We start from the raw sequence: 12,509 nt of genomic DNA on the forward strand, positions 1-12,509 counted from the left end.
AAGAAGCATGTTTTCAATCATAGCACAAAATCAGGAAGGAGAATGTAAGACCATGCAAATCATATGAATAAGTGGGCAAAGGCTTGATAAAAACCACTCAATTGAGCACAAGATAAACCATAAAATAGTGGTTTATCAATCACTCCACTAGAAGAAAAATCCTGAAGAGGCAAGAGAACTTATAGACATGGTTGCAAACAACCAGTTTATGTACACTTTTGAGAAAAACCCTGTGAATACTGGGATACTTCAGAAGAAAGGATTTCTTGAAGTCGATACTCTGAATGCCATATAGGCTCAGGATAAGATCTTGACCCAGTAGGTCAACATGATCTCCCAGCATTTCACTGGATTGTAAGCTGCAGTTGGCAGCACTCAAGAAGCTTTTTCTGAAGGAGAAGCTTATGATCCTGAGCAACTCATGATGGAGGAGGTGAATTACATGCAAGAACCCTATGGAAACACCTACAATCCCTCATGGAGGAACCGTCCTAACCTTTCATGGAGGGATCAACAGAAGCCTCAGCAAGTCTTCAACAACAATCAATGTGAAAGGAACCAGAATAGGTTCAACAATAGGCCACCATTTCCATCTTCCCAAGGGAATATGGAGATCCCTAAACAAAGTCTTTCTGACTTAGTCATTATAGTCTCCAACCCCTCTAAGACCATTTATAGTTTTATTACTAAAACAAGGTCTTCCATAAAAAATTTAGAGGTACCAGTTGGTCAAATAAGCAAGAGAATCCCTGAGACTCCTCCTGAAACTCTTCTTAGTAATACTGAAGTTAACCCAAGGGAAGAGTGCAAGGCCATCACCATAGAGGTGGAGGCCGAAACTGAGGAGAAAAGGGAGGGGTTGAATGACAGTAAGGTAGCCCTTACTGGGCATTCAACGCCCCAAGACATGTCATTCCTGACATTGAACACCAGAAAGATACCACCCACTGGGCGTTCAATGCCCAACCATACATCATTACTAGCGTTGAACGCTATGAAAGAGGGCCCTCCTGGGCGTTCAACGCCCAAACCAACAGAGAAGCTGGCATTGAACACCAGTAAGGAATATCTCACTGGGCGTTCAATGCCTACTAAGGATGTCCATACCCAAGAACTCAAGGAAACCAAGGCTCATGTAGAGACCATAAAGGTTCCACTGAATGCACTCTTGCAGTGCATGAGTTCTGATGAATACCCATCCTCTGATGAGGATGAGGAAACTAGGGAAGAGTAGGTTGCTCGGTACCTAGGAGTTTTGATGAAGACGAATGCCAAGTTATTTGGCACAGAGACATTGGAAGAAGAACCTCCAGTGCTCACCAAATAACTCAATACCTTGGTACAGCAGAAGCTACCTCAGAAGCTTCTGGATCTCGGACGCTTCCTAATTCCTTGAACCATAGGCACCATGACCTTTGAGAATGCTCTGTGTGACCTAGGGTCAAGTATAAACCTCATGCCACTCTTTGTAATGGAAAAGCTGAGAATCTTTGAGGTACAAGCTACAAATATCTCACTAGAGATGGTAAACAGATCAATGAAGAAAACATATAGCTTAGTAGAGGATGTCTTGGTAAAGGTTGAAGACCTTTACATCCCTGCAAACTTCATAATCTTAGATACTGGGGAATATGAGAATGAATCCATCATCCTTGGAAGACCTTTTCTAGCCACTGCCAATGCTATCATTGATGTAGCTAAGGGAGAACTAATTCTACAATTAGCGGAGGAACACATCTTGTTCAAGATGCCTCACCCCAACTCTCCCTCTGAGAAAAGAGAGATAATTGTGTAACACTTAGTGTTCCAATCATCTCTTTCAGTGCAGAGCTTTACGAAGGCCCCAAACATCAATTCTACGTTTGGTGTTGGGCAACCATCAACAAGCACTGAGAACAAAGGTACCAAGAAGAAAGTACCTAAAGGCTGTAGGGACAAGAAAGTCCCCACTGAAAGCCTCTGACCTGGCATGAGAGTTGTCTTCACTATGAAACCAGTCATATGGTGCACGAAATAGTGATCATCACAATGGCACCAATAGACTTGGTTCTCTTAAACGTGAATCACACTTCGTCATAACTCCGCACAACTAACTAGCAAGTGCACTGGGTCGTCCAAGTAATACCTTACGTGAGTAAGGGTCGATCCCACGGAGATTGTCGGCTTGAAGCAAGCTATGGTCACCTTGTAAATCTTAGTCAGGCAGATTCAAATGGGTGATAGAGTTTTAATAATTAAAAAGATAAATAAAACACAAAGTAAAGATAGAGATACTTATGTAATTCATTAGTGAGAATTTCAGATAAGTGTATGGAGATGCTTTGCTCCTTTTGAATCTATACTTTCCTACTACCTTCATCCAATCCTTCATACTCCTTTCCATAGCAAGCTGTATGTTCGGGTTTCGTCGGCGTCAATGGCTACCTCCCGTCCTGTCAGTGAAAATGGTCCAAATGCGCTGTCACCGCACGGCTAATCATCTGTCGGTTCTCGATCATGTTGGAATAGAATCCCGTGATCCTTTTGCGTCTGTCACTATACCTAACACTCGCGAGTTTGAAGCTCGTCACAGTCATCCCTTCCCAGATCCTACTCGGAATACCACAGATAAGGATTAGGCTTTCCGGAACTCAGGAATGGCCGCTAATGGATTCTAGCTTATACCACGAAGACTCTGGTCTAACGGAATGGAAGGTTCAGTTGTCAGGCGAGGCAGTCATGTGTCGTGGACCAGGAGTCCAAGAGATACACGCTCAATCTTAAGTAGAACGGAAGTGGTTGTCAGTCACGCGTTCATAGGTGAGAATGATGATGAGTGTCACAGATCATCACATTCATCAGGTTGAAGTGCGAGTGAATATCTTAGAACAAGAATAAGCTTGAATTGAATAGAAGAACAATAGTAATTGCATTAATACTCGAGGAACAGCAGAGCTCCACACCTTAATCTATGGTGTGTAGAAACTCCACCGTTGAAAATACATAAGAACAAGGTCTAGGCATGGCCGAATGGCCTGCCCCCAAAATGTGATCAAGAGATCAAAGGATGATTAAAAGATCCCAAGATTCCAAGATGTAAATACAATAGTAAAAGGTCCTATTTATAATGAGACTAGCTACTAGGGTTTACAAAAATAGGTAAATGATGCAGAAATCCACTTCCGGGCCCACTTGGTGTGTGCTTGTGCCGAGCATTGAACTTTTACATGTGTAGAGGCTTCCTTGGAGTTAAACGCCAGCTTTTATGCCAGTTTGGGCGTTTAACTCTAACTTTTATGCCAGTTCTGGCGTTTTGACTTCAGAATAGGGCAGCGAAGGGGCGTTTGAACGCCAATTTTCGTCGTCAAAACTCGAAAAAAGTATGGACTAGTATATATTGCTGGAAAGCCCTGGATGTCTACTTTCCAACACAGTTGAGAGCGCGCCATTTGGAGTTCTGTAGCTCTAGAAAATCTACTTCGAGTGTAGGAAGGTCAGAATCCAACAGCATCAGCAGTTCTTTGTCAGCCTCTGAATCAGATTTTTGCTCAGGTCCCTCAATTTCAGCCAGAAAATACCTAAAATCATAGAAAAACACACAAACTCATAGTAAAGTCCAAAAATATAAATTTTGCATAAAAACTAATAAAAACATCCCAAAAAGTAGCTAGATCCTACTAAAAACTACCTAAAAACAATGCAAAAAAGCGTATAAATTATCCGCTCATCACAACACCAAACTTAAATTGTTGCTTGTCCCCAAGCAACTGAAAACAAAATAGGATAAAAAGAAGAGAATATACAATGAATCCCCCAGTATCAATGAAACTTAGTCCTAATTAGATAAGCGGGGCTTGTAGCTTTTTACTTCTGAACAGTTTTGGCATCTCACTTTTTCCTTTGAGGTTCAGAACGAATGGTATCTATAGGAACTCAGAATTTCAGATAGTGTTTTTGATTCTCCTAGTTCAGTATGTTGATTCTTGAACATAGCTACTTTATGAGTCTTGGCCGTGGCCCTAAGCACTTTGTTTTCCAGTATTACCACCGGATACATAAATACCACAGACACATAACTGGGTGAACCTTTTTAGATTGTGACTCAGCTTTGCTTAAGTCCACAGTTAGAGGTGTCCAGAGTTCTTAAGCACACTCTTTTACTTTGAATCACGACTTTAACCACTCTGTCTCAAGTTTTTTACTTGGACCTTCATGACACAAGCACATGGTTAGGGACAGCTTGATTTAGCCAGTTAGGCCTGGATATTATTTCCTTGGCCCTCCTATCCATTAATGCTCAAAGCCTTGGATCCTTTTTACCCTTGCCTTTTGGTTTTAAGGGCTATTGGCTTTTTCTGCTTGCTTTTTCTCTCTTTTTTTTCGCCATTTTTTCTCTTTTTTTTCACTGCTTTTTCTTGCTTCAAGAACTAATTTCATGATTTTTTAGATTATCAACAACATTTCTCTTCGTTCATCATTCTTTCAAGAGCCAACAACTTTAACATTCATAAACAACAAGATAAAAAATATGTACTGTTCAAGCATTCATTTAGAGAACAAAAAGTATTGCCACCATATCAAACTAATTAAACTAGTTTCAGGATAAAATTTGAAATCCAAGTACTTCTTGTTCTTTTGTAATTAAGCACATTTTTCATTTAAGAGAGGTGAAGGATTCATTTGTTCATAGCTTTAAGGCATAGACACTAGACACTAATGATCATGTAATGAAGACACAAACATAGATAGAACATACAACCTAAAAATTGAAAACAGAAAAATAAATAGACAAGGAGATTAAGGAATGAGTCCACCTTAGTGAGGGCGGCGTTTTCCTCTTGAAGAACCAATGGTGCTTTTTGAGCTCCTCTATGTCTCTTCCTTGCCTTTGTTGCTTCATCCCTAGTGATTTTGGTGCTCGTATCCTTAGTTGCTCCCAATAGTTGTGTGGAGAAAAATGTATTCCCTGAGGTATCTCAAGGATTTCTTGATGAGGGAATTCCTCATGCTCTTGTTGAGGTCCATGAGTGGGCTCTCTTGATGTGCAGTCTAATGCTCTACTACTGAGCTATGGACCCTTGAGATGAATCTCTCCATCTCCCATGACTCAGAGGTGGAGGAAGTTGCCTTCCCTTTCCTCTTTCTAGAGGCTTCTCTGGCCTTAGGTGCCATAAATGGTTATGAAAAAACAAAAAGCAATGTGGTGTGCGAAATTGTGAACAATACTTTTCACAACTTCTCATAATCCCCGGTAATGAACCCCAAAAACTTGGTGTTCAATACCATGGCATAAACACAACTTCGCACAACTAACCAGCAAGTGCACTGGGTCGTCCAAGTAATAAACCTTACGCGAGTAAGGGTCGATCCCACGGAGATTGTTGGTATGAAGCAAGCTATGGTCATCTTGTAAATCTTAGTCAGGCAAACTCAAATGGATATGGTGATATACGAATAAAACATAAAGATAAAGATAGAGATACTTATGTAATTCATTGGTGGGAATTTCAGATAAGCGCATGAAGATGCTGTGTCCCTTCCGTCTCTCTGCTTTCCTACTGTCTTCATCCAATCCTTCTTACTCCTTTCCATGGCAAGCTTATGTAAGGGTTTCACCGTTGTCAGTGGCTACCTCCCATCCTCTCAGTGGAAATGTTCAACGCACCCTGTCACGGCACGGCTATCCATCTGTCGGTTCTCGATCAGGCCGGAATAGAATCCAGTGATTCTTTTGCGTATGTCACTAATGCCCCGCCCTCAGGAGTTTGAAGCACGTCACAGTCATTCAATCATTGAATCCTACTCAGAATACCACAGACAAGGTTATACCTTCCGGATTCTCTTGAATGCCGCCATCAGTTCTAGCCTATACCACGAAGACTCTGATCTCACGGAATGGCTGGCTCGGTTGTCAGGCGAGCGCTCGGTTGTCAGGCGATCAACCATGCATCGTGTATCAGGAATCCAAGAGATATTCACCCAATCGAAGGTAGAACGGAGGTGGTTGTCAGGCACACGTTCATAGGTGAGAATGATGATGAGTGTCACGGATCATCACATTCATCAAGTTGAAGAACAAGTGATATCTTAGAACAAGAACAAGCGGAATTGAATAGAAGAACAATAGTAATTGCATTAATACTTGAGGTACAGCAGAGCTCCACACCTTAATCTATGGTGTGTAGAAACTCCACCGTTGAAAATACATAAGAATAAGGTCTAGGCATGGCCGTGAGGCCAGCCTCCCAATGATCTAAGATAGCATAAGAGCAAAGATAGCTACCCAGATATCTAAATACAATAGTAAAAGGTCATACTTATAGAGAACTAGTAGCCTAAGGTTTACAGAGATGAGTAAATAACATAAAAATCCACTTCCGGGCCCACTTGGTGTGTGCTTGGGCTGAGCAATGAAGCATTTTCGTGTAGAGACTCTTCTTGGAGTTAAACGCCAGCTTTTGTGCCAGTTTGGGCGTTTAACTCCCACTTTGGTGCCAGTTCCGGCGTTTAACGCTGGAAATTCTGAAGGTGACTTTGAACGCCGGTTTGGGCCATCAAATCTTGGACAAAGTATGGACTATCATATATTGCTGGAAAGCCCAGAATATCTACTTTCCAACGCCGTTGAGAGCGCGCCTATTGGGCTTCTGTAGCTCCAGAAAATCCACTTCGAGTGCAGGGAGGTCAGAATCCAACAGCATCTGCAGTCTTTTTCAGTCTCTGAATCAGATTTTTGCTCAGGTCCCTCAATTTCAGCCAGAAAATACCTGAAATCACAGAAAAACACACAAACTCATAGTAAAGTCCAGAAAAGTGAATTTTAACTAAAAACTAATAAAAATATACTAAAAACTAAACCAAATATACTAAAAATATACTAAAAACAATGCCAAAAAGCGTACAAATTATCCACTCATCACAATGCTTTTACCATACCAAACTTAAAATATTTGCTCGAGCAAAAGCAGAAGGAAAGATGTAGAAGATGAAATAAATGGAGGAGATGAAGGGTGTATAGGGTTCGGCCAAGAGGGGAAGAAGGTGTTTGTGATGTGTGAAAAAAAGGTGTGAAGGGGGTTATTTATAGGGAGAGTGGCCGAATGGTTTGGGTTGGTTTGGGAGGAAAATGGTTTTGAATTTTGAAGGTGGGTGGGGGTTTTTGGGGAAGAGTTAAGGAGGTGATTGGTGAAGGGTATTTGGGGAAGACATATGGAGGTGATTGGTGAAGGGTATTTGGGGAAGAGTGTTGTAGAAAGGTGTGAAGAGGAGAGAGAGATAGTTGAGGTTGGTGGGGATCCTGTAGGGTCCACAGATCCTGAAGGACCAAGGATTTCTCATCCCTTCTCTAATTTGGCGTTCAAAACGCCTTAAAGTGTAATTCTGGCGTTTAAACGCCAGTCTGCTGCCTTGTTTTGGCGTTTAAACGCCAGCTTTCCTTCCTGTTCTGGCGTCTAAATGCCAGCTTTTCTTCCTGTTCTGGCGTCTAAACGCCAGTTTGCTGCCCTGCTTTGGCATGTAAACGCCAGTCTGGTGCCCTGTTCTGGCGTTTAAACACCCAAAAAGGTGCCAGATTGGGCGTTTAAACGCCTATTTTGCTGCCCTTAAACACCAGTAAGTCCTTCCTCTAGGGTGTGCTATTTTTGACTTCTGCTTTATTTTTATGAGTGTCTTTGTGACTTCACATGATCATTAACCTAAAAGAAAACATAAAATAACATAGATAAAATAAAATAAAATTGGGTTGTCTCCCAATAAGCGCTTCTTTAATGTCAATAGCTTGACAGTGAGGTCTCATGGAGCCTCACAGATGATCAGAGTATGGTTGAGATCTCTCAACACCAAACTTAGAGTTTGGCTGTGGCCTCCCAACACCAAACTTAGAGTTTGAATGTGGGGGCTCTGTTTGACTCAGTATTGGGAGAAGCTCTTCATGCTTACTCCCCATGGTTACAGATGGAGAACCTTGAGTCTTTACTAAAAGGCATTCTTCATTCACATGAAGGATCAACTCTCCTCTGTCAACATCAATCACAGTTCTTGGTGTGGCTAGGAAAGGTCTTCCAAGGATGATGGATTCATCTTCATCCCTCCTAGTGTCTAGAATTATGAAATCAGCAGGGAAGTAAAGGCCTTCAACCTTCACTAGCACATCCTCTACTAGTCCATAAGCCTTTTTCATAGATTTATCTGCCATCTCTAATGAGAATGTGGCAGCCTGTACCTCATAAATTCCCAGTTTCTCCATTACAGAGAGTGGCATCATGTTTATCCCTGACTCTAAGTCACACAGAGCTTTTTCAAAGGTCATGGTGCCTATGGTATAGGGTATTAAGAATTTACCAAGATCTTGTTTCTTTTGAGGTAAATTTTGCTGAACCAATGTATTCAGTTCATTGGTGAGCAAGGGAGGTTCACCTTTCCAAGTCTCATTACCAAATAATTTGGCATTCAGCTTCATGATTGCTCCTAAATACTGGGCAACTTGCCCTTCAACAATGTCTTCATCTTCTTCAGAAGATGAATAATCATCAGAGCTCATGAATGGTAAAAGGAAATCCAATAGAATCTCTATGGTCTCTGTATGAGCCTCAGATTCCTTTGGTTCCTCATTAGGATACTCCTTACTGTTCAGTAGACGTTCCCTGAGGTCTTTCTCATTGGGATTTTCGTCCTCCTCCTTCCCCAAGGTTCCGGCCATGTTGATCATATCAATGGCCTTGCACTCTCCTTTTGGATTTTTTTCGGTATTGCTTGGGAGAGTGCTAGGAGGAGTTTTAGTGACCCTTTTACTCAGCTGACTGATGAGCGGATAATTTATATGCTTTTTGGCATTGTTTTTAGTATATTTAGTTGAGTTTTTAGTATATTTTTATTAGTTTTTAGTTAAAATTCACTTTTCTAGACTTTACTATGAGTTTGTGTGTTTTTCTGTGATTTCAGGTATTTTCTGGCTGAAATTGAAGGTTCTGAGAAAAAATCTGATTCAGAGACTGAAAAGGACTGCAGATGCTGTTGGATTCTGACCTCCCTGCACTCGAAGTGGATTTTCTGGATCTACAGAAGCCCAATTGGCGCGCTCTCAACGGCGTTGGAAAGTAGACATCCTGGGCTTTCTAGCAATATATAATAGTCCATACTTTGCCCAAGATTTGATGGCCCAATTCGGCGTAGCAATTCGGCCTCAGAAATTCCAGCGTTAAACGCCGGAACTGGCATAAAACTTGGAGTTAAACGCCCAAACTGGCATGGAAGCTGGCGTTTAACTCCAGAAAAGGTCTCTACACTTGAATGCTTCAATGCTCAGCCTAAGCACACACCAAGTGGGCCCGGAAGTGGATTTTTCTGTCATTTACTCATTTCTGTAAACCTTAGGATACTAGTTTACTATTAATAGGACCTTTTGACATTGTTCCTGTACCTCATGACACTTTACACGTTTCTTTGTGTACTTCTTACAGCATGAGTCTCTAAACCCCATGGTTGGGGGTGAGGAGCTCTGCTGTGTCTTGATGGATTAATGCAATTACTACTGTTTCTTATTCAATCATGCTTGCTTCGATTCTAAGATATCACTTGTTCTTAACCCGGATGAATGTGATGATCCGTGACACTCATCATCATTCTCAACTATGAACATGTGCCTGACAACCACCTCTGTTCTATTTTAGATTGAGTAGATATCTCTTGGATTCCTTAACCAGAATCTTCGTGGTATAAGCTAGAACTGATGGCGGCATTCAAGAGAATCCGGAAGGTCTAAACCTTGTCTGTGGTATTCTGAGTAGGATTCAATGACTGAATGACTGTGACGTGCTTCAAACTCCTGAAGGCGGGGCGTTAGTGACAGACGCAAAAGAATCACTGGATTCTATTCCGGCCTGATTGAGAACCGACAGATGGATAGCCGTGCCGTGACAGGGTGCGTTGAACATTTCCAATGAGAGGATGGGAGGTAGCCACTGACAACGGTGAAACCCTACATACAGCTTGCCATGGAAGGAGCCTTGCGTGTTTGATGAAGAAGACAGTAGGAAAGCAGAGATTCAGAAGATGGAGCATCTCCAAAGCCTCAACCTATTCTCCATTACTGCTGAACAAGTACTAATTTCATGTTCTTTTGCTTTTTACAATCAACCCTGATAATTTCTGATATCCTGACTAAGATCTACAAGATAACCATAGCTTGCTTCAAGCCGACAATCTCTGTGGGATCGACCCTTGCTCACGCAAGGTATTACTTGGACGACCCAGTGCACTTGCTGGTTAGCTGTGCGGGATTGCAAAAGTGTTATTGCAATTTCGTGCACCAAGTTTTTGGCGCCGTTGCCGGGGATTGTTCGAGTTTGGACAACTGACGGCTTATCTTGTTGCTTAGATTAGGACTGTTTTCTTTTTGTTGGTTTAGAGTCTTTTAGTTGAGTCTAGTTTCATATTTTAAGTTTGGTGTCAATTGCATGCTTTTGCTTTTCTCTTAATTTTCGTTTTTGCATGTTCTTAGTCCCTTTTTGATTCATAAAAATTCTAAATTTGGTGTCCTCTTTGTGTTTTTCCCTTAAAATTTTCGAAAAATTAGTGTTTGATTTTCTAAAAATTTTAAGTTTGGTGTCTTTTTGTGTTTTTCTCTTTCCTCTTTTCAAAAATCAAATCTTTTTCATAAAAATTTTTCAATCATATCTTTTTAATTGCTGTTTTCAAAATCTTTTTAATTAACTAATTGATTCAGTTCTCAATTTGCTTTGATCTTGTTTTCTTTTTGATTTTCGAATTTTTATTTTAATTTCCTTTTGTTTTATTTTATTTTTTTCGTTTAATTCAAAAAAAAAAAAAGAAAAAAACAAAATTTATCTCCTTGCAATCATTATCATTTCCCTTTTGTCCATTATGGACTCAAGTGGAATTAATCAGTCCAAGAGGACTCTGGGGTCATATGCTAACCCCATTACAGCTGCATATGGGAGTAGCATCTGTACACCTCCCATCAAAGCAAGCAGCTTTGAGCTAAATCCTCAACTCATTATCATAGTGCAGCAAAATTGCCAGTATTCCGGTCTTCCACAGGAAGAACCTACTGAGTTTCTGGCACAGTTCTTACAAATTGCTGACACAGTACATGATAAAGAGGTAGATCAGGATGTCTACAGACTATTACTGTTTCCATTTGCTGTAAAGGATCAAGCTAAAAGGTGGTTGAACAACCAACCTACAGCAAGCATAAAGACATGGAAACAGTTATCAGACAAATTCCTGAATCACTTTTACCCTCCAAAGAGGATGACACAGCTAAGGCTGGACATCCAAGGCTTTAAACAAGAGGATAATGAATCCCTTTATAATGCCTGGGAGAGGTATAGAGGTATGCTTAGAAAATGCCCCTCTGAAATGTTTTCAAAGTGGGTACAGTTAGACATCTTCTACTATGGGCTTACAGAAAAAGCTCAGATGTCTTTAGACCACTCAGCTGGTGGATCCATACATATGAGGAAGACAATTGAAGAAGCTCAAGAGCTTATAGACACTGTTGCTAGAAACCAATACTTATATTCTAGCAATGAGTTCGTTCCAAAGGAGGAAGTCATGGCATTAGTCACTGATCCTAATCCTCAAGAACAGATGAATGAGCTTAATCAACAATTGCTCCTGATGACTGAACAGTTAGCAGAATTTAAAGAAATGCTCCATGATACTAAGGTTGCTAACAAGAGCATAGAACTGCAGTTGAAACAAGCAAAAAAACAAATATCTAAACAGATAACAGAGGAATGTCAAGCAGTTCAACTGAGGAGTGGGAAGACACTAAATACCACTGCTCAAGGGAGCAAAAAGCCAAACAAAGAACAATTGACAGAGGACAACCAAACCACTGTTCAAAATCCCTTTGAGGACAGTAAGAGCCCAGGGAGGAATATTAGCGTTCAAACGCCAGAAAGGGAAGGAAAGCTGGCGTTAAACGCCCATTCCTTGCCCAGTTCTGGCGTTCAAACGCCAGAAAAGGGGGAAAAGTTGGCGTTAAACGCCCATTTTCCACCCAATCCTGGCGTCCAAACGCCAAGGGGGGATCAGACACCTGAGAGTGCTGACAATTATCCCTCTAACAAGGCTTCTTCAACCACTTCTGTAAGGAATAAACCTGCAGCATCTAAGGTTGAAGAATACCAAGCCAAGATGCCTTATCCTCAGAAACTCCGCAAAGCGGAACAGGATAAGCAATTTGCTCGCTTTGCAGACTATCTAAGGACTCTTGAAATAAAGATTCCATTTGCAGAGGTACTTGAGCAAATACCTTCTTATGCTAAGTTCATGAAAGAGATCTTAAGTCATAAGAAGGATTGGAGAGAAACTGAAAAAGTGTTTCTCACTGAAGAATGCAGTGCAGTCATTCTGAAAAGCTTACCAGAAAAGCTTCAAGATCCTGGAAGCTTTATGATACCATGCACATTAGAAGGTGCTTGCACCAAGACAGCTCTATGTGATCTTGGAGCAAGCATCAATCTAATACCTGCATCCACTATCAGAAAGCTTGGGTTGGCTGG

Source organism: Arachis stenosperma, chromosome 3 (assembly GCF_014773155.1).
Source record: "Arachis stenosperma cultivar V10309 chromosome 3, arast.V10309.gnm1.PFL2, whole genome shotgun sequence".
Taxonomy (NCBI): Eukaryota; Viridiplantae; Streptophyta; class Magnoliopsida; order Fabales; family Fabaceae; genus Arachis; species Arachis stenosperma.